Source organism: Schistocerca gregaria, chromosome 2 (genome assembly GCF_023897955.1).
Source record: "Schistocerca gregaria isolate iqSchGreg1 chromosome 2, iqSchGreg1.2, whole genome shotgun sequence".
Lineage (NCBI taxonomy): Eukaryota > Metazoa > Arthropoda > Insecta > Orthoptera > Acrididae > Schistocerca > Schistocerca gregaria.
In genome coordinates, this window is record NC_064921.1 from 661845320 (window position 1) to 661872059 (window position 26740).

The following is a 26740-nucleotide window of genomic DNA, read 5'->3' on the forward strand; positions in this document are numbered from 1 at the left end:
GGCAGTAGGTGGCAACACAATGCACCCAATATGAAAAAGTAGGTTTTTTGGGATGTGTCCGGATACTTTTGATCACATAGTGTATAATAAAGACAGTTAAAATTTCATACGTTTTAATTCCCATGAGCCATCTCCAAGAGAAATAAAAGAACCCGCTGTTACGGCCGAACGATTTTAGTTTCGTCTAGTTATAACAATATGAACATCAGAATTACTAGAATAACTAGACTATTCTTGCGCTTTAAGTTTCGAAGATATTTCGTTCATGTAACTGGATAACTTCTTGCCTGCTTTCTTCTTAGCTTCGGCTGCTGTTTTATTCTTTGTCCATTAGTGTATTTGATTCGTGTAATGTAATTACGTCACAATCTCAGCATAGCTCGGACGAAATGTGCCTTGAACGGCTTGATATCCACAAAGCCTCGCGATCTGTGGATTTTTCTGAGGGTAACAGCTTGACCAACATCACTATGACCATTTTTGTCAAAAGGACAGTCAGCGAGGCTCTTTCTTTTATGGTTCATCTTAAATTATTTCATTTAAATTTTATTTCGTTTATGATTATTTATTTTATGGAGTCACTTTGATACTTTAATGAAATCCCTAGTATAATATAATATTATTTTCCTTTTTTCTCTCTGTAGTTGACGATGTATCACGTGGAATGCAATTAAGTGTACAAGTTTGATGAGCTGACATTTAGCTAGTGTTGTTTATTTATTTCGCAAGCAGTAACTGAAATATTTCCTCCGATGATTTCAGGCTCTTTCGTGCTTTACAATCAACCCGCCAAACCATAGTCATCTCATACGTGTTATTTAACACACGTAACATGAATATTAACAATGTGAAGGATAGATGATGATGATTGGTTTGTTGGCCGATCAACTGCGGGGTTATCAGCGCCCGTACAAATTCCCAACCTTTGCTCAGTCCAATTTCGCCACTTTCATGAATGATGATGAAATGATGAGGACAACACAAACACCCAGTCATCTCGAGGCAGGTGAAAATCCCTGACCCCTCCGGGAAACGAACCCAGGACGCCATGCTCGGGAAGCGAGAAAGCGACCGCGAGACCACGAGCTGCGGACGTGAAGGATAGAAATATTGTCAACAGACACAATGTTATTAGTACAGTTGCTACCAATACGGTCGATGGATTTATTTCATCCACATCGTATATCACAACATGGCTGAATTCAACATTGTATGCTTTCTCATCGAGTTGTCAGACCAGAGTCCTGGACCAGATTATTAATTCGTTCGGAAGACGTGGCATAATCGAAACTGAGCAGCGATACTTCGCGAGCGCTCAGCGCCTCTGACTTTTACCGACGCATATGCTGCCAGACCTCACTGCTGCTCCATCCCAACTGAACTCCCGACACACTCTGACCCGGAAAACATTTGACATCCCTCCAAAGATAGTACCACCGTACTAGATATCGATAACCGCTGTTGCTGCCACTCGTGGACAGACAACGCTAGCATATGTCGTGGCTCCAGTAACACAAGAAGAAAACGAGACGCCACTATTCCTGTTACACGATGCCAACCTACCAATGCAACACGGCTCACTACTCATCTTCAAGATTTGAGACGATCGGCGTACCCTATTAAACGTTAGGAAAAATCCTAGCGGCTTATGCTTGCACCTCCAGGGCTAGGAGCTTTGAGCACAAGTACTTCAGTATAAAATCTTCTCTGTTTTCAAGCTGCTCTAATTGAAATAAAATTCTCGAGCTTTCAATAGCTACCTCCACCATCGTCGTCAGCAGTAAAACTACTGACTGCCGGGGCCGGTTTTTTTCTTTATTGTAATTTCATACCTCTGTCCCATAGGGGCAGGGAACAGCTGGCAGCGCCACAATCTGCCGTTGTTCAGCCGAGTGACATTACAGTTAAAATAGAGGCAACTATACACATAAAAGGCGATGAAAATGGGGACATAAGAACATAATAGGAGGAGAAACTGAGTGTTAAAATATATACTGACACGGAGAAGCTCATTGTGGAACAGTTAAAGAAGTCGAAATAAAGTTAAAAACACAATTGGCGATTAGTGGAGCACATAAAATACACTGAAGTCACACGCACAAAATAAAAGTTGGCCACAGTATGAAAACACTCCAGAACGGATACACTTTAAAACCACCGTAAGCCGGGGCTGGCACCATGTGCCTCTTACATACCCTCGAGTACGGCCGCTAGCACCTGTCAGGGAGGGCCGGAACGAAGCGTGGGCGGAAGGTGAATTGGACAGTTCAAAGCAGCTCCGGCTCGCTGCGAGTGACGTCAGGTGGCACGAGGAACCTGGAGTCTGACCTGTGATCCGGCGATACGAGATATGCTGCGCTATGTTAAAGATGACGTAGCTCTTGGTATGCCCGATGTGTAAGGTGTCCCTTGCGAATGCGGCAACATCTGCATAGGACAGAAAATTCGCACAGTTGCAGAACGTTGTAAGGAGCACAAGAAACATATTTAATAAAGTGAACTTGGCAAGTCGTCCAAAGCTGAGCATTGCCTGGAAAACGGACACAAAATACGGTTTGAGAACAGGAGAGTCTTGGCTCATCAGTCAACATGCTGAGATTTCATTTTAAAAGAGGCGTCTGACATTGGAATAAACAGTAACAATTTTAACAGGAACCTGGGGTAAACACCGAGTAGGGGGCGGCGGCGGGCTTTGGATGTAGAAAGGAAGCAATGAAGCATGCTTAACGGTTGTGGGCAAGCGGGAGCGGCAGTTTCCAACGTGGCGCCAGCCCCACACGACACCTGATGTCACTGTCACTCGGTATCTCTCGAGGCGTACGAGAAAGACAGGCCGCGGCGCGTACGACACGAGCGTTGGCCTGCGCTCGCTCACACGCTCAGCGCAGGAGACGAAATGTCTTTCTTATCGTGTTAACTCGTAATTGGATGTTAACATATTGACCAGAACTGCATATTCCATTGAAATTTGCTATTATGGAATCTTACTGATTACTAGTATTACAACAAAATACACAACTGTGCAGTAGCTACAATTTAAGATTTATGCATTACTGGTATAACAGCGCGTTTACAGCATTTAGTCTCTACTGATTAACAGACCTTATTTCATACAAGATGTAGTGCCCAATCCAACCGATGAAATTATATAATATCCAGTACAGCCGTAACAGATTATTAGTAGGCATATGGACTTTCGACCGTGGTAGGACAAATAAAGAATAAAACTCCATAATAGCGAATTCACAGTGGAAGAAGCAATTATCATTCGTACGTAAACACGCAGTTACGAGTTGACAGGTGCAGAAGCGTAGTTTGTCTGCTGAGCTGCGCGAGCGAGTCAGGCCTAAATTCGTGACGTATGTGCCGCGGCCTGCCTTTCTCGTGGGTCTCGTTCGGTCCCGTAGCGGGCCGGAGCTGCCATGAGCTGCCCTTCTCACCTTCCGCGCGTGCGTCGTTCCATAAAAATGTGCCAAAATAATCTCGATTATTTGGCGTGTGTTACAACTGCTGCAATACAAAATTGTTAAGGCTTTAGTGGCCAGTTGTTGGCAAACTGTCTATTTGCTTCTGTTTCGGGTTCTTCGGCTGACGTTCGTCGGATGGTTTTACTGGCGTTTCGCCAGCACGAGTGGGTGACACTGTCAAAGTTTCACTCTCCATCGCCGGTGGTGAACTGGAGCCGAGTTCGCGGCGGCAGACTTTACGTACCTGGCGTGCCAACGTCCGAGGGATTCTCCGCGGTCATTTCCGTTGCGGTTCTCCTCTTGCTGCCTGCGAGGGTTGTTCGCTGCAGTACGGGAAGCCAGGATCTGTTTCCCTTAAGACTTTCCCCTTTCTTGTTGAAGCTGTTCCCGTATTTGTGTATTTCTACGTCTTCTCTAAACAAGCGGGTGAGACAGTGCTTCTCCAGAGCCAGAACTTCCGTGTCGGTGAATTTTATTACATGGTCGGTCTCACTCAGCGCGTGCTCTGCCACTGTCGATTTCTCCACCTGCCCCAACCTGCAATGTCGCTTGTGTTCTTTGATCCTGGTGTTGATTGATCGTCGAGTCATTCCGACATAAACTTTTCCGCATGTGCATGGTAAGCGGTATATTCCCCACATTGCAAAGGGGTCCCTTTTGTCCTTTGCCGATCAAAGGCATTCTTTGATCTCCCTTGCCGATTTGAAAATTGTTTTTACGCCGTGTTTGTGCAATATACGGCCGATTCTGTCCGTCACTCTGGGAATGTATGGCTTATAGATAAATGATTGCTGATGGTGGAGCATTACTAACTTGGACAAGAGCCGCTTTTGTCTGCTCAACTATTCAGAATCACTACCACTGAAATAGTGATTGTATATTTTGTACTGATTATTGGCTTCCTTATACTATTTAGCTTAGATGGGTCACGTGAGACTGAATCTAGTGTAGTTTGTATAGTTGTAGCTATTTGCTTACTATAACACACACAAGTTATAAGAATGAAAGTAGTACTTCTTGAGTACTGTTATAGTAATATCAAATTTAAATCCAGTCCTGCTATTAGCATGGGGGCAACGGCCTTGCCGCAGTGGATCCACCGGCTACCGTGAGATCACCGAAATTAAGTGCCGTCGGGCGTGGTCGGCACTTGGATGGGTGACCATCGAGGCCGCCATGCGCTGTTGCCATTTTCCGGGGTGCACTCAGCCTCGTGATGCCAATTGAGGAGCTACTCGACCGAATAGTAGCGGCTTCGGTCAAGAATACCATCATAACGACTGGGAGAACCGTGTTCTGACCCCACGCCCCTCCTATCCGCATCCTCCACTGAGGATGACACGGCGGTCGGATGATCCCGGTGGGCCACTAGTGGTCTGAAGAAGGAGTGCTTTTTTATTAGCATGGGAACCTAGAAGCTAGTCTACCATTAGACTCGGATCTAGGCTGAACATTTTAGTCCAACAAATTATTAGGAACACTGTTATCTATAAAGTATATGACATAATTATTGCAATAAGGGGAACCTATAAACTGAATGCTTTAAATCTTTTCTTAGTAATTGTACTTTGATGAAACTTTAACTACCCTTTTATGAAAATCAGGTTGAGTATTTCAAAACTTATGGTCACTACATGAAGGTAATTGCTTTTCAGTCCAGTAAAATAGGACTCTCGGAACTGACACAGCACTTGGGATAGGACACTGTGTAGGCAAACGTCTAAGGATAAAATACGGTGGCCAAACACAAAATTTGCGGAATACGAACTTATTACTGAAAAATAAACCACATAACAGGTCTATGCAATTATACAGTACTCAAGTGATAATTTGAGATGTACTTGGTGGCAGTGTCGATCTCCTGTCCTACTCAGTAAAGGCGGCAAAGATATTCATTACTCTTGCAGTTTACAAGCTCTGAAAATTCTCGTCTTAGTGTTGGATTTTCGTAGTACAGAGCTAACCAAAGTACTCCATGAATAATTAATTAGCCAAATTACTTCCCCATCCGACGTTATATTATATAATCTTGCTGTTCTTCTCGCCTCTTTAAATTCGCCCGATACGCACCCTTTGCCTGCTAGTCATCGACTGACTCATTCTATAAAGGGAGATTGCAGTTCGACCGCCAGATCCACCTTTTCTATTCAAGCCTACCCAGTTTCATTGCAGAGGGGCTTCCCTCCATGCGTTTCATGGATAGAAGCCGACATGCTCTATGTATGGGTCTGTATTAAAAGTAAAGTTAAAATTACAACACATTACTTTTGACATTACATCTACAGATTAATTACAATTACATAAACTATCATAAATAATGAATAAAACATTTACATGGATGTTAATACTACTATAGATACCCCTCCCCCCCCCCCCTATGAACCATGGACCTTGCCGTTGAGGGGGGGCTTGCGTGCCACAATGACACAGATAGCCGTACTGTAGGTGCAACCACAACGGAAGGGTATCTGTTGAGAGGCCAGACAAACGTGTGATTCCTGAAGAGGGGCAGGAGCCTTTTTAGTAGTTGCAGGGGCCACAGTCTGGATGATTGACTGATCTGCCCCTGTAACAGTAACCAAAACGGCCTAGCTGTTGTGGTACTGCGAACGGCTGAAAGCTAGGGGAAACTACAGTCGTAACTTTTTCCGAGGGCATGCCCCGGGAGTAGACAACATTCCATTGGAACTACTGACGGCCTTGGGAGAGCCAGTCCTGACAATACTTTACCATTTGGTGAGCAATATGTATGAAACAGGTGAAATACCCTGAGACGTCAAGAAGAATCCCAAAGAATTCAGGTGTTGACAGATGTGAAAATTACCGAACTATCAGTTTAATAATTCACAGCTGCAAAATACTAACGCGAATTCTTTACAGACGAAAGGAAAAACTGGTAGAAGCCCACCTCGGCGAAGATCAGTTTGGATTCCGCAGAAATGTTGGAACACGTGAGGCACACTGACCCTACGACTTATCTTAGGAGCTAGATTAAGGAAAGGCAAACCTACGTTTCTAGCATTTGTAGATTTAGAGAGAGCTTTTGACAATGTTGGCTGCAATACTCTCTTTCAAATTCTAAAGGTGGCAGGGCTAAAATACAGGGAGCGAAAGGCTATTTACAATTTGTACAGAAACTAGATGGCAGTTATAAGAGTTGAGGGGCATCAAATGGAAGCAGCGGTTGGGAAGGGAGTGAGACAGGGTTGTAGCCTCTCCCCGATGTAATTCAATCTGTATATTGAGCAAGCAGTAAGGGAAACAAAAGAAAAATTCGGAGTAGGTATTAAAGTCCATGGAGAAGATATAAAAACACTGAGGTTAGCCGATGGCATTGTAATTCTGTCAGAGACAGCAACGGACTTGGAAGAGCAGTTGAACGGAATGGACAGTGTCTTGAAAGAAGGATATAAGATGAACATCAACAAAAGCAAAACGAGGATAATGGAATGTAGTCGAATTAAGTTGCGTTATGCTGAGGGAATTAGGTTAGGAAATGAGACACTTAAAGTAGTAAAGGAGTTTTGCTATTTGGGGAGAAAATAACTGATGGTGGTCGAAGTATAGAGGATATAAAATGTAGACTGGCAATGGCAAGGAAAGCGTTTCTGAGGAAGAGAAATTTGTTAACATCGATTACAGATTAAAGTGTCAGGAAGCCGTTTCTGAAAGTATTTGTATGGAGTGAGGCCATGTATGGAAGTGAAACATGGACGATAAATAGTTTGGACAAGAAGAGAATAGAAGCTTTCGAAATGTGGTGCTACAGAAGAATGCTGAAGATTAGATGGGTAGATCACATAACTAATGAGGAGGTATTGAATAGAATTGGGGAGAAGAGGAGTTTGTGGCACAACTTGACAAGAAGAAAGGACAGTTTGGTAGGACACATTCTGAGGCATCAAGGCATCGCCAATTTAGTATTGGAGGGCAGCGTGGAGGGTAAAAATCGCAGAGGGAGACCAAGAGATGAATACACTAAGCAGATTCAGAAGGATGTAGGTTGCAGTAGGTACTGGGAGATGAAGAAGCTTACACAGAATAGAGTAGCATGGAGAGCTGCATCAAACCAGGCTCAGGACTGAAGACAACAACAACAACACATGACGAATGGATGGGTACTGACTTTTAAAGTCCAGTTAATGAAAACGCTGATGTTACCTGACATGGACTTCAGGATATGGTCCGCAGGAACATCCAGCCGGTAGCTAATGAGAAATGCAGGTGTTCGGAAAAAAAAGTATGGCAAATGTCCCATTATTGATTTTATCGAAGAATAAAAATCCACATTGTGTGGACATAGAAAAAGATGTAGCCTCCCCCATTACTAATTGGTTGAAGCGAAAATATGACCTTGGACGCATATGCCTAATGAACTTGATTTTGGGTGAGGATATCGTCTTCGAAGATATTTTGACAGGTTAGTTGAAGGAAGTGTACAAGTCGTTCTAAAGAACAGTGTATTCTTCTCTTGCATTTTATACATTTTGGATTTTGTTTGATACTTAAACAATGCCATCGCTCACATAAAATATGAAAGAAAAGGGGTAGCATATGACTCAGAGCGCCCACAACTAAAGTAACTGAAACAGTAAAGTCCACATTGTATGGACATACGAAAAAGATTTAGCCTCCGTCACTACTAACGTGGTCTCCTGCCCCGTTGGGCACCGTCTCCACAATTTGATCAGCAATGCGGAAAAAATGAATACGTGACCGTTCGTCTGTACATTTGGAAACGGAAGGTTGACCCACTTTTCTTATAACAGAATACTCTACGAAATAATAATGAATAAAGAAAGCAACTGTCTTATATCGTTAATATTTAAATGTGTTGATACGGAAGAAGGTATTTAATTTCGTTATTAAAAAGTAAATGATTGACTGGGGATAGCTTTTTTTATTACGACAGTAATTTACGTAGCCTCAGATTAACGTTTACTTATGTTTACTAGATTCCTGAACATCACTAGGTACGTAATTTGGATAGCTTGTAATTACTACGAAATTTTACTAGAGCAAATTAGCACGCATGGCCCTTCAATAGATATACGACGCCTAAATACGGCCATGGCAGTACACAATAGACTTATTACAATACACACAGAGATGAAATATGTCATTCAATTTATTATTTTTTTTGTATTTGCAACTGCCAAAATTTTGTAACTTTGTCTTCTCTTAATAAGCAAGAATGACGTTGCCTCGGAATATTATTTAACGACACTGTTAACGTATTGTGAAGTCATTATTAATTACATTGAGTTACCTTTCTAGCAAACAAATAAAATTGGCTCAGAGTCTTTTATTACGATTCTTTTAACTATTCAAACAACGTCAATCGGCTATTCAATAACTGGGAAGGCTTTGGAACAACGACTGGGACACTGACGTACAGATTTTATGTCGGACAGGCTTACACTCGTTGCAGATGTTGAGCCTTCGTCGTGCTTAGTCGTCCACTGTGCTCTCTCTGCTGCATGTAATACTGCGGGCGCACCTTGACTCCTAATGACGATTTATGGTACCGAGCGAGGTGGCGCAGTGGTTAGCACACTGGACTCGCATTCGGGAGGACGACGGTTCAATCTCGTCTCCGGCCATCCTCATTTAGGTTTTCCGTGATTTCCCTAAATCGTTTCAGGCAAATGCCGGGATGGTTCCTTTGAAAGGGCACGGCCGACTTCCTTCCCAATCCTTCCCTAACCCGAGCTTCTGCTCCGTCTCTAATGACCTCGTTGTCGACGGGACGTTAAACACTAACCACCACCACCGATTTATGGGGCAGGACACTGATGTTATTGGAGCCTCTTACGTCACGGTGTTGCTGCCTCGCCAATAACTACTGCACGTCACCCTGGACCGACAGTGCAAGCCGTTTTCGTGTATTCAGTCTTACATCTCACAACGAAGTGAGTTCCTGCTGCGACATTACACTCGAGTGCAGAGATAACGCTCCTACACAAGTCTTTTCTCTCCGCAGACGATATAGCTTTTCCTATCTTTCCCTAACGGCACTGACCAGAATAAACACATCATAATAGAAAATAATTTATCATATTACAGCACATATTACGTCTCTAACTAACACATGGTATCGAATAATTTACAGAATAAAACAAGTACGTATTATGAATGGTGGGCTCCATGTGGTTCCCAAGTTGTGCAGCTACCGTAAACCATATGCAGCAACCAGTCGCAAAATCATGTTAAGACAGTATTACTACTCAGGGCACATATTGGTTGAAAGCACCGATGATGGCTGTTAATCAGTTGAAATCGATTTGCAAAAGTGAATAAATGAAACATGATTTTGCCACTGGTTGCTGCATATTCAGTAATTTTAAGTAGGTAATACTTATAATAAACATAAAGGCAAAAAAAAGGGTAGCGCACCTGTATTATAGTGTCACAAGGAGTCCGACGGGAAATTGACACGAAGGGTCATGGAATGGGAACCACCAGGATGAAGAAAAGGGGGAAGTCAATGACTACTGGATACAAGGGATTCAGACGTTAATACGAAGGAGAAATAATGAAGAAAATTAAGAGGCAGCGGAGCACAACTGGAGAATGGAAACTAAATATTATGTATAATCTTCTGTTACCTGAAAATGTAAATACAATTTAGAACCACGAATAATAATAATAATAATAATAATAATAATAATAATAATAATAATAATAATCCATTAAAATAAATAGGGGAATATTTTACAGTCTTGAACTACGATTCTGGAACGACTGGAACAGGTAAATGTAAAACAGGTATTCAAGCACACTGCGGATTGGAAGGCCACGAGGAATAAATCAGACGTTCGCTGACGTTACGCTTCGTTTCTGCAGCTGAGTGCGATGAAAGGCTCGGAATTAACTAGGCTAAGGCACCATCGATCACATCGATCCTCAGATTACGCCGGCGGAGTTTTACCGCTGCGCCGCGATCGCTTGCCGAATATCGAATTGAAAGCCGCAGAGCGAGGCCGGCGTTTCATGCATATGGAGGTAATACGGTAAATACGCGCGCCCCTAGTTAGGCGAGTAACTTCACTAATTACAACTGAAAGTTTACTGCGTCTCGCGGAACGCGCGTGGGGTTTAATACCGCGCGCGCCGAGTGCGCACGAAGAGGGCCAAAAGCCGCGCGAGGAGCGAGAAGGCGGGCTGTGTACGCCGGCGGCTATCAATATGTAAGCGGCGTTAAACCGCCGCGCCAGGCCGGGAAAATTACTGTGCGTCTCCTGTGTCACCGCAGCGCTAATCTTGTTTGCACGGTTAATCTAGTGGCGTTCACCTTTGCCCGCGCCTCACGTATTATTTACCCTCGCGTCTTAAACAAGTCGCCGGGTTTGTTTGCCACTGCAGGAGCGCGGAAGCCTGCCGAGTTACTTTGAGCGGCAGTGAAGGAAGGCTCGGGTTGAAGGGGGCACGTGGGGAAGGGACGCATGTTTGTACTAAGGGCGGCATACCTCCTCTCTGTGTGTGCGTGTCAGCGCATGTCTCAGTGTGTGTGTGTGTGTGTGTGTGTGTGTGTGTACACGACGCGAGCTCAGATTGCTCTCTGGTCGACAGTGAGGGAAAAGAGGAGTTGCGCAGGGGGGTGGGGAGGCGGTCGGGATGTTCGGCGGGTTGGAAGCTCAGGAAACGTCCGGAAGACCGGCTGGAGTTGCGGCACAGTGTTGGTGGGAGAGAGATGGAGAGAGAGAGAGAGAGAGAGAGAGAGCGGACCGAGGCGTACGGTTTTGGGAGGGGAGAAGGGAGTGGTGGTGTGGGCGAGCGCACCGCCGCTGCCGAAATTACATTTCTCAGATGTGGGATCTGCGGTTTAATCGGTGGTATTTGCACATCGGTTATGGCGTATGTGTCGCTGGTAATAAAGTTTTTCTGCTGTCTCCGCACAAAGCAGCGGAACGCTGCGCGAGCACGTTTCATTCTTGTCCCCTTCCATTAACTGACGTCTACTTCACACATTTCAAGTGATTGTGATGGTTTTCAGCTGTATCCCACTTCTCCACGTAATATGGTGTAGTATTTCATTGAAATAGGCAGTTATGTGCACGACCTGCACTGTATACACATTGTAGCTTTCTACAAAAGCTAGTACTACATTAATCTTAAATCGATATTTCCAAAAAAAGAGCCGCTGTTACCTTCAGTTTTGTCTTCAAAAATGTCCACTAAGTCCTAATTCTTTCTATAAATGAATGATTGTCTTTTACAGTCGTAAATTTAGATCAAGGTAACATAAAGTTTCCTGTTACGGTCGCCTTGCAGTAGCTGAATGTTGTTAACACTGAAACATTAATTGAGAATTAAGAATTATTTTACACGACATAGAAGTTTTCATTGATATCATGTGACCATAATATTTATGTCACCTATTCTTGTAATTCTCACAGATTTTGTCGGAATGTTTATGTGATTTCCCTTTCATTAACATTCCATCTGTTAAGACTGGCTTAAGTTTTGCCGTAGGCCTACGTTTTTAATATTTTTTATAATATTTTGAGTAATGTAAAGCAACTTATGTGAAACATTTTGCATTAACACAACGTCTAAATTTACTTCTTGTGTACATACACACGCATGCAGTCCGCAGCTCGTGGTCGTGCGGTAGCGTTCTCACTTCCCGCGCCCGGGTTCCCGGGTTCGATCCCCGGCGGGGTCAGGGATTTTCTCTGTCTCGTGATGACTGGGTGTTGTGTGCTGTCCGTAGCTTAGTTAGGTTTAAGTAGTTCTAAGTTGTAGGGGACTGATGACCATAGCTGTTAAGTCCCATAGTGCTCAGACCCATTTGAGCCACTCGAACACGCATGCATTGCTAACAAGTGAGGAAATAATACGTCAATGATAGTATTGTAGCATTCTTCATTAAATTTACCACACTATTTACGATTTGGTGCCTGGTATCAGTGAATGAAGACATATAAAATCAATCAATTACTTATTCCTATCCTTATCCACGCGTGGTCCTCTTACGTAAGTATTAAAAAAATGGTTCAAATGGCTCTGAGCACTATGGGACTTAACATCTGAGCTCATCAGTCCGCTAGAACTAAGAACTACTTAAACGTACCTAACCTAAGGACATAACACACAACCATGCTCGAGGCAGGATTCAAATCTGCGACCGTAGCAGTCCCGCGGTTTCGGACTGAAGCGCTTAGAACCGCTCGGCCTACGCGGCCGGCTAAATATTAATTGCATTAAATATTGTTCGCCTCTACCACAATCTACTTTAGTAAAGTCTACTGGTTCCAGATAAAGCCTCCAAGAATATGACCGTGGACATTTACAGCCATACAGCCATGCCCACTATACGCCCTCGCTCAAAGTCCGTCAACTGCACATACGGTTCACGTCCACGCTGTCGCGGCATGCTACCAGTGTTAAAGACTGCGATGGAGCTCCGTATGCCACGGCAAACTGGCTGACACTGACGGCGGCGGTGCACAAATGCTGCGCAGCTAGCGCCATTCGACGGCCAACACCGCGATTCCTGGTGTGTCCGCTGTGCCGTGCGTGTGATCATTGCTTGTACAGCCCTCTCGCAGTGTCCGGAGCAAGTATGGTGGGTCTGACACACCGGTGTCAATGTGTTCTTTTTTCCATTTCCAGGAGTGTATTAAACTTGCTCTAAGTTTATTGTAAATCTCTTGACCTTAACTTTTCCTGGATCTGCCTTATATTTTGAAGAGATTTATCTAGAACTGTTTTAATTATTTTACCTGGTTGGTTTATTTAATTTAAAGCTTTTAAAAAGGCCATTATTGTTATGCTCTTATTTCTTAAATTTATTTGAGATTATTATTATTGTGATTCAGTGGCTGTCTTATTCACCATTTTGAATGCCTTCATCTTTGTAATGCAAATCAACTTTAATTTTCTTGACTGTTTTTCAAAGGGGACCTCTTATTACCCAAAAAATATACCAAAATAAATATTGTTCAAGGATAAATGATGTTAGTTTAAGGGACCTAGTCCCTCCATGTGAACCTGATAATTCTCTATTTCAGTATGTGCATGTGTGTATGTCTGGAGTCTCCTCCCAAACCGCTGGATCAATTTCAACCATATTTTCCACAGAAACAGCATGCCTCACAATTGTCAGCTGTGTGCGCTTTATTACCTCCTAGTTCCAATAGGAACTGAGATAAAGGCAAAAACGTGCTTTTCCCACACCTGCTATATAGGCTACCCTGTATGACAAGCATGTTGTTTTATAGTAGTATCAGCCTCCCTTATCGACCTGCATGGCCAGGTAGCAGATATATTAGGAGCAAGAAACGGTTTGCCAACCCCCAGAACGTACGCTGCCATGCATGGCAAGCATTTGCTTTCGAGCAGTAACAGCCTAGCCTGGTGGAGGGATGGATAGGGAGAGAAGGGGGGGGGGGGTGTGGATAGAGAGAGGCTACAGAGGGTAAGGACAGAGGCAGGGTAAGGAGGAAGAGAAGGATAGAGAATGTGGGAGGAGAAGATGGGCACTCTAAGAGGGGACAGAGCAGATGGACAGAGGGGGGGGGGGTGAGAGAGGATGGATGGATGGATGGACAGAAGGGAGAAGGGGAAAAGGGAAAGGATGAGATTGTCAGACAGAGGGGGAAGAGGAGAAGACTGAGGGGTGAGGAGGGGATGGACAGAGAGGGGGTTGGAGGAGATGTCCAGAGGGAGGGGGCGAAGGAGATAAAAAGAGACAGAGGGGGAAGAGGAGATGAATTGACAGGGTGTGTGGAAAGGAGGAGGTAGACAGTGGTGAGAGGATGACGCAGAGTGACAGAGGAAGAAATGTGGTCAATATTGTGTCCAATAAATATGTGGATAGATCCATGAGGCAGAGCATTTTAAGGAATCTACATCTCTATATCTACATCCACACTCCTGACGGTGTGTGGCGGAGGGTACCTTGAGTACTTCTATCAGTTCTTCCTTCTATTCCACTCTCGTATTGTTCGTGGAAAGAAGGATTGTCGGTGTGCTTCTGTGTCGGCTCTAATCTCTCTGATTTTATCCTCATGGTCTCTTCGCGAGATATACGTAGGAGGGAGCAATATACTGCTTGTCTCTTCGGTGAAGGTATGTTCTCGAAACTTTAACAAAATCACGTACCGAGATACTGAGCGTCTCTCCTGCAGAGTCTTCCACTGGAGTTTATCTACCATCTCCGCAAAGCTTTCGCGATTGCTAAATGATCATTGTAACGAAGCGCGCTACACTCCGTTAGATCTTCTCTATCTCTTCTATCAACCCTATCTGGTACGGATCCCACAATGCTGAGCAGTATTCAAGCAGTTGGCGAACAAGCCTACTGTAACCTACTTCCTTTGTTTTCGGATTGCATTTCCTTATGATTCTTCCAATGAATCTGTCTGGCATCTGCTTTACCGACGATCAACTTTATATAATCATTCCATTTTAAATCACTCCTAATGCGTACTCCCAGATAATTTATGGAATTAACTGTTTCCAGTTGGTGGCCTGCTATTTTGTAGCTAAATGATAAGGGATCTATCTTTCTATGTATTCGCAGCACATTACACTTGTCTACATTGAGATTCAATTGCCATTCCCTGCACCATGCGTCAATTCTCTGCACATCCTCCTACATTTTAATAGAATTTTCCATTGTTACAACCTCTCGATACACCAAACCATCATCCAAAAAAGCCTCAGTGAACTTCCGATGTCATCCGCAAGGTCATTTATGTATATTGTGAATAGCAACGGTCCTATGACACTCCCTTGCGGCGCACCTAAAATCACTCTTACTTCGGAAGACTTCTCTCCCATGGTGACGCCAACTAAATGTCATCGATAGTGAAAAGAGCAGGCACAGCTCACATACACACAACTTCGCATATTGACGGTAAGGTGGTTGTACGTTAATAACTTTTATTCCTTAATTCCTGTTTACTCACTGCAATTCATGTTTCAGTATCGATTATACTTGTGCTGTCTTTTTTACTATACTTACCAAGCAGCAAAATTCATTTACTTGCATTTTTTTTTAATTTCCTATCTTAGTGTTTGCCTTATTTGTCTGTTCGATGTATCTTCAATCATATTTATTTTAGTCTATAGTAAATGAATTTGGAATTACGAATAAGGACAATCATCAGCCGTAGAACAAAGTATACTACACATCTTTCTACACAACAGTTAAGGAAGTCCGATCCAAATGCAGATTGGATTTCTGTCGATTATTAACTGAGTGAAAGCTGCTTATTCTTGGGAATAAGCTGATACTGTTAACAAGAAACGACGGTAAAGGATATATATATTAAGAGGGCAATGTCATAGTACCAATTCTAGTGAACAGGGGTCGACAAGAGGTTTGCGAACTTATACCGCTTATTGCCCGAACTGCCCATTTCTGAGACAGAAATATACTTTTAGAATGGGAAGAGTTACTCCGAAATATAATACCACACGACATAAGCGAATGAAAGTAAGAAAAGTAGACTAATTCTCGTGTCGAACAATCACTTACTTCAGATATCGTACGAATAGTAACAACGGCAGCATTACGTCTTAAAACACGATCCTGAACATAGACTTTCCACCACAGCTTACTATCTACCTAAATACCTAGAAATTTGAACTGCTCAGTTCCACTAATAGTGTGCCCATTCTGTGAAATTAAAATGTCGGGTTTTATTGAAGTGTGTGTTAGAAAGTGCAAAAATTGAGTCTTACAGTGATTTAGCGTTAGTTTATTTTCTACAAGACATGAGCTTATGTCATGAACTGCACTATTTGAAAAGCCAGTGTTGCACACCACATCCTTTACTACCAAGCTAGTGTCATCCTCAAACAGAAATATGTTAGAGTCACTTGCACTACTAGAAGACATATAATTTTTATAAATAAGGAACAGGAGTGGCCAAAACACTGGTCCCTTGATCGTACCCCACTCAGCCCCCACATCACAGCCATTCTCAGCACTGTGAATAATGACTCTTTGCTGTCTGTTGTTAAAGTAAGAGGTGAACCAATTGTGAGCTACTCACCGTATTCCGTAATGGTCCAACTTCTGGAGCAATATTTCGTGATCAGTACAATCAAACGCCTGAGTTAAATCAAAAAATATACCTAGCGTTGAAACCTTTTGTTTAACCCATCCAGTAATTCACAGAGAAAAGAGAATATAGCATTTTCAGTTGTTAATCGACTTCTACAGCCGAACTGTACATTTGACAGCAAATTATGTGGTATAAAATGATCAATTATCCTTACATGCACAGACCATTCAATAAATTTAGCAAACACTGATGGCACAGAAATAGATCTAAAGTTCTTTGATGTCGTTACGGGTTGCAGCTGGATTATGTTGACTTCTTGGCACGATATTTCAGTTGCCAATAGTCCACTCATCTTCAGGTGAGTGTCCATTACTGGAGACTGCTAGTTTTTTGTCTTTATTGTATTTCAGTGCCCCATACAGGTCGGGCTGGCAGCAGCATAGGCACCGCTCTTCAGCCGAGGGACAGGCAGTAAGTACAGAACATGGAGACATTTAAAAAAACAACAGAAAGGAATAAATACTGCGAAACAGACAAATGACTCTAAGCACTTTTGGACTTAACATCTGAGGTCATCAGTCCCATAGACTTAGAACTACTTAAACCGAACTAACCTAAGGACATCATACACATCCATGCCCTAGGCAGGATTCGAACCTGAGACCGTAGCAGCAGCGCGGTTATGAACTGAAGCGCCTAGAACTGCTCGGCCACAACAGCCGGTCGAAACAGACGTATAGAAGGGGAAACATAATGGAAGACAGCGTAAAGAAGGTGTTGACTGTAAAACGATAACAAAATGTGAAAAACTCGAGCCAAAAAATCACACACTTTGACGATTAAGAGACACACAAGGCGAAGTATGGCAAGTGCATAAAAGTAGCGATGGCCGGCGTAGCACATAACAATCACTGAGAGTATCGTTATGTGCAAGTCAAGCATAAAATTAAAATCACAGGTCTTGATGTGATGGGAGAACAGCACCAAACACAGCACTGAAGTAGCACACTGATGACAATGAACAAACTGAGAGGATCTGTTGTAAGTAGGCTGTTTAGGTTTTCTTATTGGTAACGCCACATAGTGCTCTGTATGAAAAATCACTGGCTGTGCTGTGCGCAGTCTGTGGCTAGTTTGCATTGTTGTCTGCCATTGTAGTGTCGGGCAGCGGCAGCTGGATGCTAACAGCGCGTAGCGTTGCGCAGTTGGAGGTGAGCCGCCAACAGTGGTGGACGTGGGGAGAGAGATGGCGGAGTTTTGAAATTTGTAAGAATTGATATCATGAACTGATATATATATATGTTATGACAATTAAGGTAAATACATTGTTTGTTCTCTATTAAAATCTTTCATTTGCTAACTGTGCCTATCAGTAGTTAGTGACTTCCGTAGTTTGAATCTTTTATTTAGCTGGCAGTAGTGGCGCTCGTTGTATTGCAATAGTTCGAGTAACCAAGATTTTTGGTGAGGTAAGTGATTTGTGAAAGGTATAGGTTAATGTTAGTCAGAGCCATTCTTCTGTAGGGATTATTGAAAGTCAGTTTGCGTTGCGCTAAAAATATTGTGTGTCAGTTTAAGCACAGTCGTGTATAATTTTTCTAAGGGGACGTTTCACTGTCAGGAGGATGGAGACAAGGGAGAAGGGGAGAAATTGGGGAAATTGGAGAAGACAGGTGGGGGGGCGCGCTGGAGGGGGCCAGGAAGGGAAGAAATGGGAGGGAAACAGTCGAACAGAGGTTGCAGAGACTCAGGGGGGAAGGAGAAACATCTGCTCTGGGAGAAGGAGGCGAGAAGAAAAAAGGAGGGGCCCTGGGGAGGGATAACAAGGCCAGGCTACATTTGGTAGAAAGGGTAGATGTCACGGCAAAGTTCAATATCCAAGAGGGGGAGGAGCTGGAAATTGCCTTGATGAAGGAGATGGATGGTATGGAGGTGTAGAGAGGGAGTGGGACAGCAATATAGATGCGGCAACAGTTGAGAGATGGAGAGGGAGGAAACCAGGGGGCGGGGGGGGGGGGGAGGGAGCATCATGACTGTGGACAGTGTAAAGGATGCGGATATGTTGGAGGAAAAGGAGGAGATAGGACAGAAGAGGGATTTATAGGTTTTAGAGGATGGTGGAAGGATACAATCAGGAGATGAGAGGTCCAGGTGAGGCGACGGTCGAGGGTGGGGCCAAGGTATCTCAGGCTGGGGTGGACCTGGATGGGATGACCATAAATGGTTAGGTAAAAATCATGGAGACAGAAGGAGCAGGTAGTGTACCCTATGATGATTGCCTGGGTTTTGGAGAGGGTGATACGAAGGAACCATTGGTTACACCAAGGGGTGAACTGATCAAGTTGGGTTTCGAGAGTGCGTTGGGACTTTTGAAGGGTAGGATAGAGAGCTAGGAAGGTGGTGTCATCAGCGTATTGGAGGAGATGGACATGTGGAGGTGGTTTGGGCATATCTGCGGTGTACAGGAGATTGCAAGTTGCTGGCGTCGGCATTATGGCAAAAATTTCCTCTGAAACGCCTGTGCATTATTGCTCGTCACAGGAGCCTCCTCTATCAAAATCCGAGCCCTCTGTGGCGCGGAGGCGCATGCGTAAAGGTAAAAACTACATGTCCGCCCTCTGTCGGAATGTGCTTTCGCGTCGCTAAAAACCAGACGTCAGATGTCGCCATATTAGAAATTAGAGAAGAAATTAGAGAGATCACCAGGTCCCAAGCCTTGTCCAGTTGAAAACCGCCGTAACGATTTATAAGATTTTGTGGTAGGCGTATTTCCACAGATTGTTTAATTACTGAATCCCAAAAGGTTCTCACTGGGGCCAAGAATTTCGTGGCAGAAAAATCGAAAGTGTGTCCTGTTGTAATACAATGCTCAGCTACGGCTATCTTAATGGACTGCGAAAGGCGAGTGTGGCGCTCATACTCAACGCAAGGAATTTTGTAGATCCCGGCCTTCCGCAGACCCAGATCGCCTTTTACAGAACCGAGAAGGGCACTAATATTTGCCGGTGGCGGAAGATTACTTTAACTCGATGTTTCCCTAGGACCCTTCTTACTTTAGGTGAAAGGTTGCCGAAGTAAGGAAGGAACGCAGTGGACTTGAACAGCAGATTATCTTCCTTTTGTTGTGAGTGGTCACGTTTCTTCCTTTCTAGCACTGTGCTAATCTGATGTGGACTGTAATCATTACCTCTGGACACCGATGTAGATGTTCCAGCTCCGTTCTAAGGCTGGTTCCATCAGAAACAACATGAGCCCGGTGCACCAATGTTCTAAGGACGCCTGTAGGTTGTGAAGGCTGACAGCAACTCGTAAAGGTCCGTATGTGTAGGGTTACGGTAGACAGAATGCACTGATGACCCATCCACTCACCTAGTAACCAAGACGTCCAAAAACGTCAAGCAACCATGGTTCTTTATTTACATCGTAAACTGAATGTTCTTGTGGACTGCATTCGGATGTTGCCAAGAAACGTGACAGTTCTTCTTCACCATGGGGCCACACTACAAAAGTGTCCTCTACGTATATCCAGAAGACTCTTAGTTTAAGTTCTGCAGAATCAAGTGCCCTTCTCTCCAAGTATTCCATAAAAAAGTTTGCTACCAACGGCGAGAGGGGACTGCCCATGGAAATATCGTCAGTCTGCTCAAAATATTGGTTGATAAATAAAAAGTTGGTTGCGGAGAGGTCATGATGGAAAAGTGCTGTTATATCGGCCGTGAACGTATTGCTGATGAGCGACAAAGAGTCAATGAGAGGAACCTCAGCGAAAAGTGAGATGACATCGAAACTCACTGGTAAGTCAGTTTCACTGAGTTGAAGTGACTTCAGTCTGTTGATAAAGTCAGCCGAGTTGCCAACATGATGCTCGCACTTGCCCACGAAATGTCTCAGTAGAGAGGCGAGATGTATCGACAAATCATAAGTGGGGGCGTCGATATTACTGACGATCGGCCGTAACGGAACCTCTTTTTTATGGATCTTCGGAGGACTGTATAACCTGGGTGGCACAGAACTATGAGGTGTTAGGTCTTTTGGCCGCTTCTTGCGCAATAGAAGAAGAATTCAGCAGAGCTGATGTTTTCCCTTCCACGTTCCCTGTGAGGTCCCTGCCAATCATCCGATACATTGGTTCACTGAGTGAGTTATAAATCTTCTGTTTACAAACCTCACTTGGCGACAGCACTGTAGCGTTTCCATTATCCGGTGGTATGACCATCGTGTAAGGATCTTCTCGTAGCTTTCGTAGTGCGGCCTTTCTATAGCAGAAATGTTGCTCCTCTGAGGTGGAGCTTTCGAGAGTGCACGACATGTTTCACGTCTTATTTCTTCTGCATTGTCAATAGTAAGAGATCTAACAGCTTCCTCAACAGCACTGTTTAAAACAGTCAGAGGAAGGGTTCTCGGCGTAGGGTCGAAGTTCAAGCCTTTCAAAAGCACAGACAGTGTTACATTGTCCAAAACGTTATCCGTTAAATTGACCACGGAGCGTCGTATTCTTGCAGTAACGTTGCTGACAACTGGACGAACTTCGAAAACTGTCTTCATGTAGACTCTTTATGGACCCAGTCCGATTTGGCCCAGGCCACACCATCGACCCATGCCCGGAACAGTGGTGGCAGGCTGGATGCAATCTCCATATGCAGATGAAACAGCTGTTTCGATATGACGTCCAGTTCACGGCGAGTAACCCGGATCTTATATTTCACTAGTGCTAAGCTAGCGTTTCGGGTAATGAATTTTGCAGCGGCGGTCTGGATATAACATCTCACTTTGGCAGATTTCGGAATAAGGTCAGTGTCCCGACACTTCAGTAAAAAACACAGAGACCATAACAGTCTCGCTCTCTTATTTGTAATGCCATCGCCTCCACGAAGAGGTATCTGATGTGATTCATGAAGTTTTCCCGGAGTTCTGAATGTTCGATGAGGTTTCGGCATTGCAGCCGGATCATGTTGACTTTTTGCCACGATATTTCGGCTGGCAATCGTCCAGCCATCGTCAGGTGAGTGTCCGTCACTGGAGACTGCAAGTTCCTTCTCTGTGTTCGGCTTCATAGCAGAAATTCAGTACGCTGGGAAAACTTCAAGAATCACAGGTCTAAAATTGCCTACATTATTCCTTTCTTCCTTTTTATGAAGTGGCTTTACTACTGAGTACTTTAATCGTTCAGGAAACCGACCATTCTTAAAGGACAAATTACAAATATGGCTAAGTACAGGGCTAACATGTGCAGCACAGTACTTTAATATTCTGCTAGCCACTTCAGCATATGCATGAGAGTCCGTAGTCTTCAGAAATTTAACTGATGACTCAATCTCCACCTTATCTGTACCACAGAGGAGTATTTCAGACATCAATCTCGGAAACGCATTTGCCAAGAGAGTTATATGATTCCCTGCAGAAACTAAATTTTTATTTAATTCGCCAGCAATGCTCAGGAAATGATTGTTAAATACTGTACATACATGTGATTTATCGGTAACAGAAATATTTTTGCTATGAACTGGCTTTATTTCGTCGACCTTGAGCTGCTGACCAGACACTTCCTTCACAACTGACCATATGGTTTTAATGTTACCCTGTGAATTTGCAATTCTATTTGCGCACCACATACGCTTTGCCTTTCTAATATCATTTTTACGCACCTTAAAATAATGTTTGTAACGGGTAACTGTAGCTTGATTGTGACTCCTTCTAACATTTTGATATAATTCTCGCTTGGTTCTACATGGTATCCTTATCCCACTAGTAAGCCATCCAGGCTGCCTTTTACTGCTAGTACCCCGTTTAGAACGTTCTAATGGAAAGCAACTCTCACAGAGTGCGAGAAAGGTGTTAAGGAAAGCATTACATTTGTGATCTATCTCATCGGCACTATAAACGTCCTCCCACCATTGTTCCTTAACCAGTTCTAAAAATCTCTCTGTTGCTGTCGGATTAACTTCCCTACATAGTTAATAAATATATGTGACATATGTTTGAGTACAAAAGCCTGTAAGTGTTAAAATTTGTGCACCATGGTCTGAAAGGCCATTCACCCTTTTACTAATAGAATGCCCATCCAGTAATGAAGAATGAATGAAAATATTGTCTATGGCTGTGCTACTCTTTCCCTACACAGTCTGCAACAGATCATATGAATTTAGGAGATCTACCAACGTCCTGTTTCTTGCACAATCATATACAAAATTACTATTGAAGCCACCACATACAGCTTATTTCTGGTACTTCCTAAAAGCAAATCACTAACTCTTTCTAGCTTGAGCAGAAATGCTCTGAACTCAGAGTTAGGGGACCTGTAAAGAGCAAAAATTAGAAGTTGACTTTCATTAAATTCACCTGCCCCTGCACAACATTCACATACCGTTCAGTGCAGTGCCGTGATGCGTCCATGGACTCAAATGGAATATTCCTAGTAGGGCACTCGGCCACCCTGCAAGAAACTCCCTGAAAAACAGCCGGCTAATCTGTATCCTGGTAAAGGAAGCCTCTGAATTGTCAAATTATTTACGTGGTGCTCCGATATACCAGAGTCAACATCTATAAGCAGTTGGCTAACTTTGTCTCTAATACGTCTTATATTTTGATGAAATATACTAATTCCTTCTCTATTTGGAAACTTGACGTCCTCTGAAGGAGATTCCTTAATTAGAGGGACTTCCTTTAAGCCGGTATACCTATCAGCTGACTTCAGTCTAAAAAAAGGTTCAGCTCTGACACCAACTACTACAGGAATTTTTCCATGAGCGATCTCCCCCCCCCCCCCCCTCCCCCTACACTGTCACCTATAAGCTATGCTAGCCTCTCCTTCCCATACCTATTGAGGTGCGGGCCATGCTTAATGAAATACGATCTAACGATGGACTCAACTGGCACCACTGAGATGTGACGCATGCTCTCTGCCATCAGTGCCTTCTCCAGTTCCATGTTAACGCACCTAACAGCCCCATCAAGATGAGGCCGATCATGACGCTGAAGCAGTAGCACGAAATGCACGTTAGTCCTGCCAGTCTGAGTAGCTATCTTTACCAGGTCACCACCTGCATCATATTTCCCGTCCCTATCAAGACTATTCCCTGCTCCACCCACTACCACTACCTGATCCTCGTTTGTAAAATTCCTACATAACTTCCCTTTGCTGTCAGTCACCTGAGCCAACACTGTACTAGGCTTCACAATACTGGTGACCTGGTACTCACTTCCTAACACTTCTGCAACTGCTGGGGCACACCCCAACCTTCTAAACTATCTAGCAGCAGGACATACTTCTTTTTGTTAGACTTTGCAACTGACTTATGCATCCTAACCGCTGAGTACTGCTGCATGTTTCCTATACCTACAGCTACAAGAGACTCCTCTCCACTCAACTCTGACAGTTGATAAAATCTACTGCATATACGCGTGTTGTTTTCAGTGTTCCAATTGCATACTTGGCTGCATTGAAGGAACGCATTGCGAAACACATTCTGACCGTGACTTCGAAAAGACTTAGATCAGTTGTGGAACAAGCTGTTCCTCGATTTCAACTTATTACAGAAAACGGTGAACGGCATACTGAACAATTTTTGCACCAGTGACACGGATATTAATAATCCGATTTGAATTTGATTGGGGCTTTTTATGCGACTTTTGGCCTCAGGGCAATTAAAAACCTTTTTCCCATCCGATGTGATGTGACCTTGCCGTAATGGATGGGCTTACACAACTAACAGTATCACACCTGCACACCCATGCACACTGAGTAGTACAGTTTGTTTAACGTCAAACTTACGCCTTAGGCATTGTTGCACGAATTATTTGTCATTTGTAGTCGACCAATATTAGATTATGATGCTTACAGCGCCATGCATTGCTACATTTTGTTACTATTTATTTTGCTTCTGCTATACGTGTTCCCCTTTCTCCGATAATATTCCGTTGCAGTTTGGTGTCATTCTGACCAGTGGTGTTTCTCTACAGCGGTTTGAAAGTTTAACTTTAGATGTAATCAAACTGTATATTCCCTTACAGGCCAGACGTTGTACTTGAAAGTCGCTTACCCGGTATTGTCAGATAAATACTACAATACAGGCATGGTAATATCTTATGATTTTAGTCTTCTTGGTGATTACTTTCGCTAGTTCTTTATCCAAGACATGTTGCAAAATTTGTAAGATAACGTTCTTTTCAGACTCTACTAACAATACAATATATTAGTTCATTGTTAATTTTAGTCCTTTTTTTACTACGTTTCATTTTTTATATTGAATTTCTATAAACCAAATAAATAAAGACAGGAAAGCCTTGATAGACACCTCTTCTTATCGCAGCCTCTGTCTTTGTGCCGTTTATATCAGCCCCTAATATCTATTTCTGTACTCTATTGATTAGACTAGACTGAGAATCAGTCTACTATCTGAGAATCAATCTATTATATTTTCAGTCTATTCCAGTTTCATTCAATTTTCCAGTCCACTTTGTCAAGAGCTTTCTCAGGGTCATGAATACAGCATACGTTTAATCGAAGCTCTTTCTAGCTTCATTATCGCTTCTGTAGTTTATTTTTCTTTCCTACATCCAAATTGGCCTTCTCCTAAGGTTTTTGGCTTTTCCTTAACAACACTGAGTAGAATTTTAGAAGGACGACGTAGTAATTCCAAAGCTCTATAATTTGAACAACAACTGGTATTTCCTCCATTCTGTATTTGCAATTATTTAACATTTTATTAATTAGATTGGGAGTGTTATTTTGTATGTATGCATGGTCTAGGTCTACCTTCTTTGAATAATAATCAAAACGTTCTCAGTTAGGACACTGCCGCAGCTTAAATTTTAAATAAAAGTCGTCAGCAATGGCTTCCCAAGACATCCAACATAAGTAGTCATACAGCCAACGGCCGTAAAGAGAGCGGAGGAGCGGACAGATATTCATGGGACTTCCTCTTCCTTGAGGTTCAACCTGCCCCCAAAGGTGGAAGGCGCAGGAATGATCAATGGCATGAGGATGCAGAAGGCAACGGAAACAATTGCATTAAAGTCGCATAATGATTTACAGGACATGTGTCCTACAGATGAAAAAGTTTCATGATGATCTCTCGACAGGCAAAAGATTCCAGACTAGTTCCCCATCCGTATTTCTGGGAAGGGTCTGTCAAGAGGGAGGTGACCATGAGACAAAGTTGGGACGTGGAATATCAGAAATTTCAACGTGGTAGGGTGGCTGGAAAAAAAATCAAAAGGGAAATGCTAAGGTTCAGTCTAAATGTAGTAGGTTTCAGTTAAGTGAAATGGGAAGAAGACAAGGATCTCTGGCCAGATGAGTGTAGGGTAATATCAGCAGAAACAGAATATGGTGTAACAGGAGCAGGATTCGTTATTAGTATGAAGGTAGGGCAGAGAATGTGTTATTGTGAACAGTTCAGTGATTGGTTTGTTGTCGTCAGAATCGACAACAAACGAAGAACGACAACAATAGTTCAGATATTCGTGCCAAAGTCGCAAGTAGAAGACGAAGAGAGAGGAAGTACAGGAGGATAATGAACGGGTTTACAATACATAAAGAGAGATGAAATCTAATACTTATGGGGGATTGGAATGTGTTTGGGTGGGGAAGGAGTAGAAAAAAGGTTACAGGCGAATGTGGACTTGGTAGTAGGAATGAGAAAGAAGGAAGACTAATTGAGTTCTACGAAAATATCTGTTAGTAACATCGAAAACTCTGCTCAAAAATCACAAGAGGAGGTGGTATACTTGGAAGAGGGTGGGGATACTGGAAGTTTTCAGTTAGATAAAATCATGGTCAGACAGAGATTGTAAGGCGTACCCAGAAGGAGATACAGACTTAGATCAGAGTGTACTAGTGATAAAGAGAAGGCTGAAATTTACGAAACTAGTCAGAAAGAATGAGTCCGCAAGGAAGTGGGATACGGACGTACTAAGGAGTGAAGAGATACACTTTTAGTTCTCTAAGGATATAGATAGTACGATAAGGAATGTTTCAATATAAAATTCAGTTGAAAAGGAGTAGGTATCTCTAAAAAGAGCAATTCCAAGAAGTTGGAAAGAAAAACTTATGTACAAAAAGGTTAACTGTAAAGAAACCTTGAGTAACGAAAGATATACTTCAGATGATCGATGATAGAATGAAGTACCAAATTTCCAGTGAAATTCAGGAATACAGAAGTACAACTCACTTAGAAATTAAAGAAATAGAAAGGGCAGGGAAGCTAAGGCGAAATGACTGCATGAAAAATGTGAAGAAATCGAGAAAGG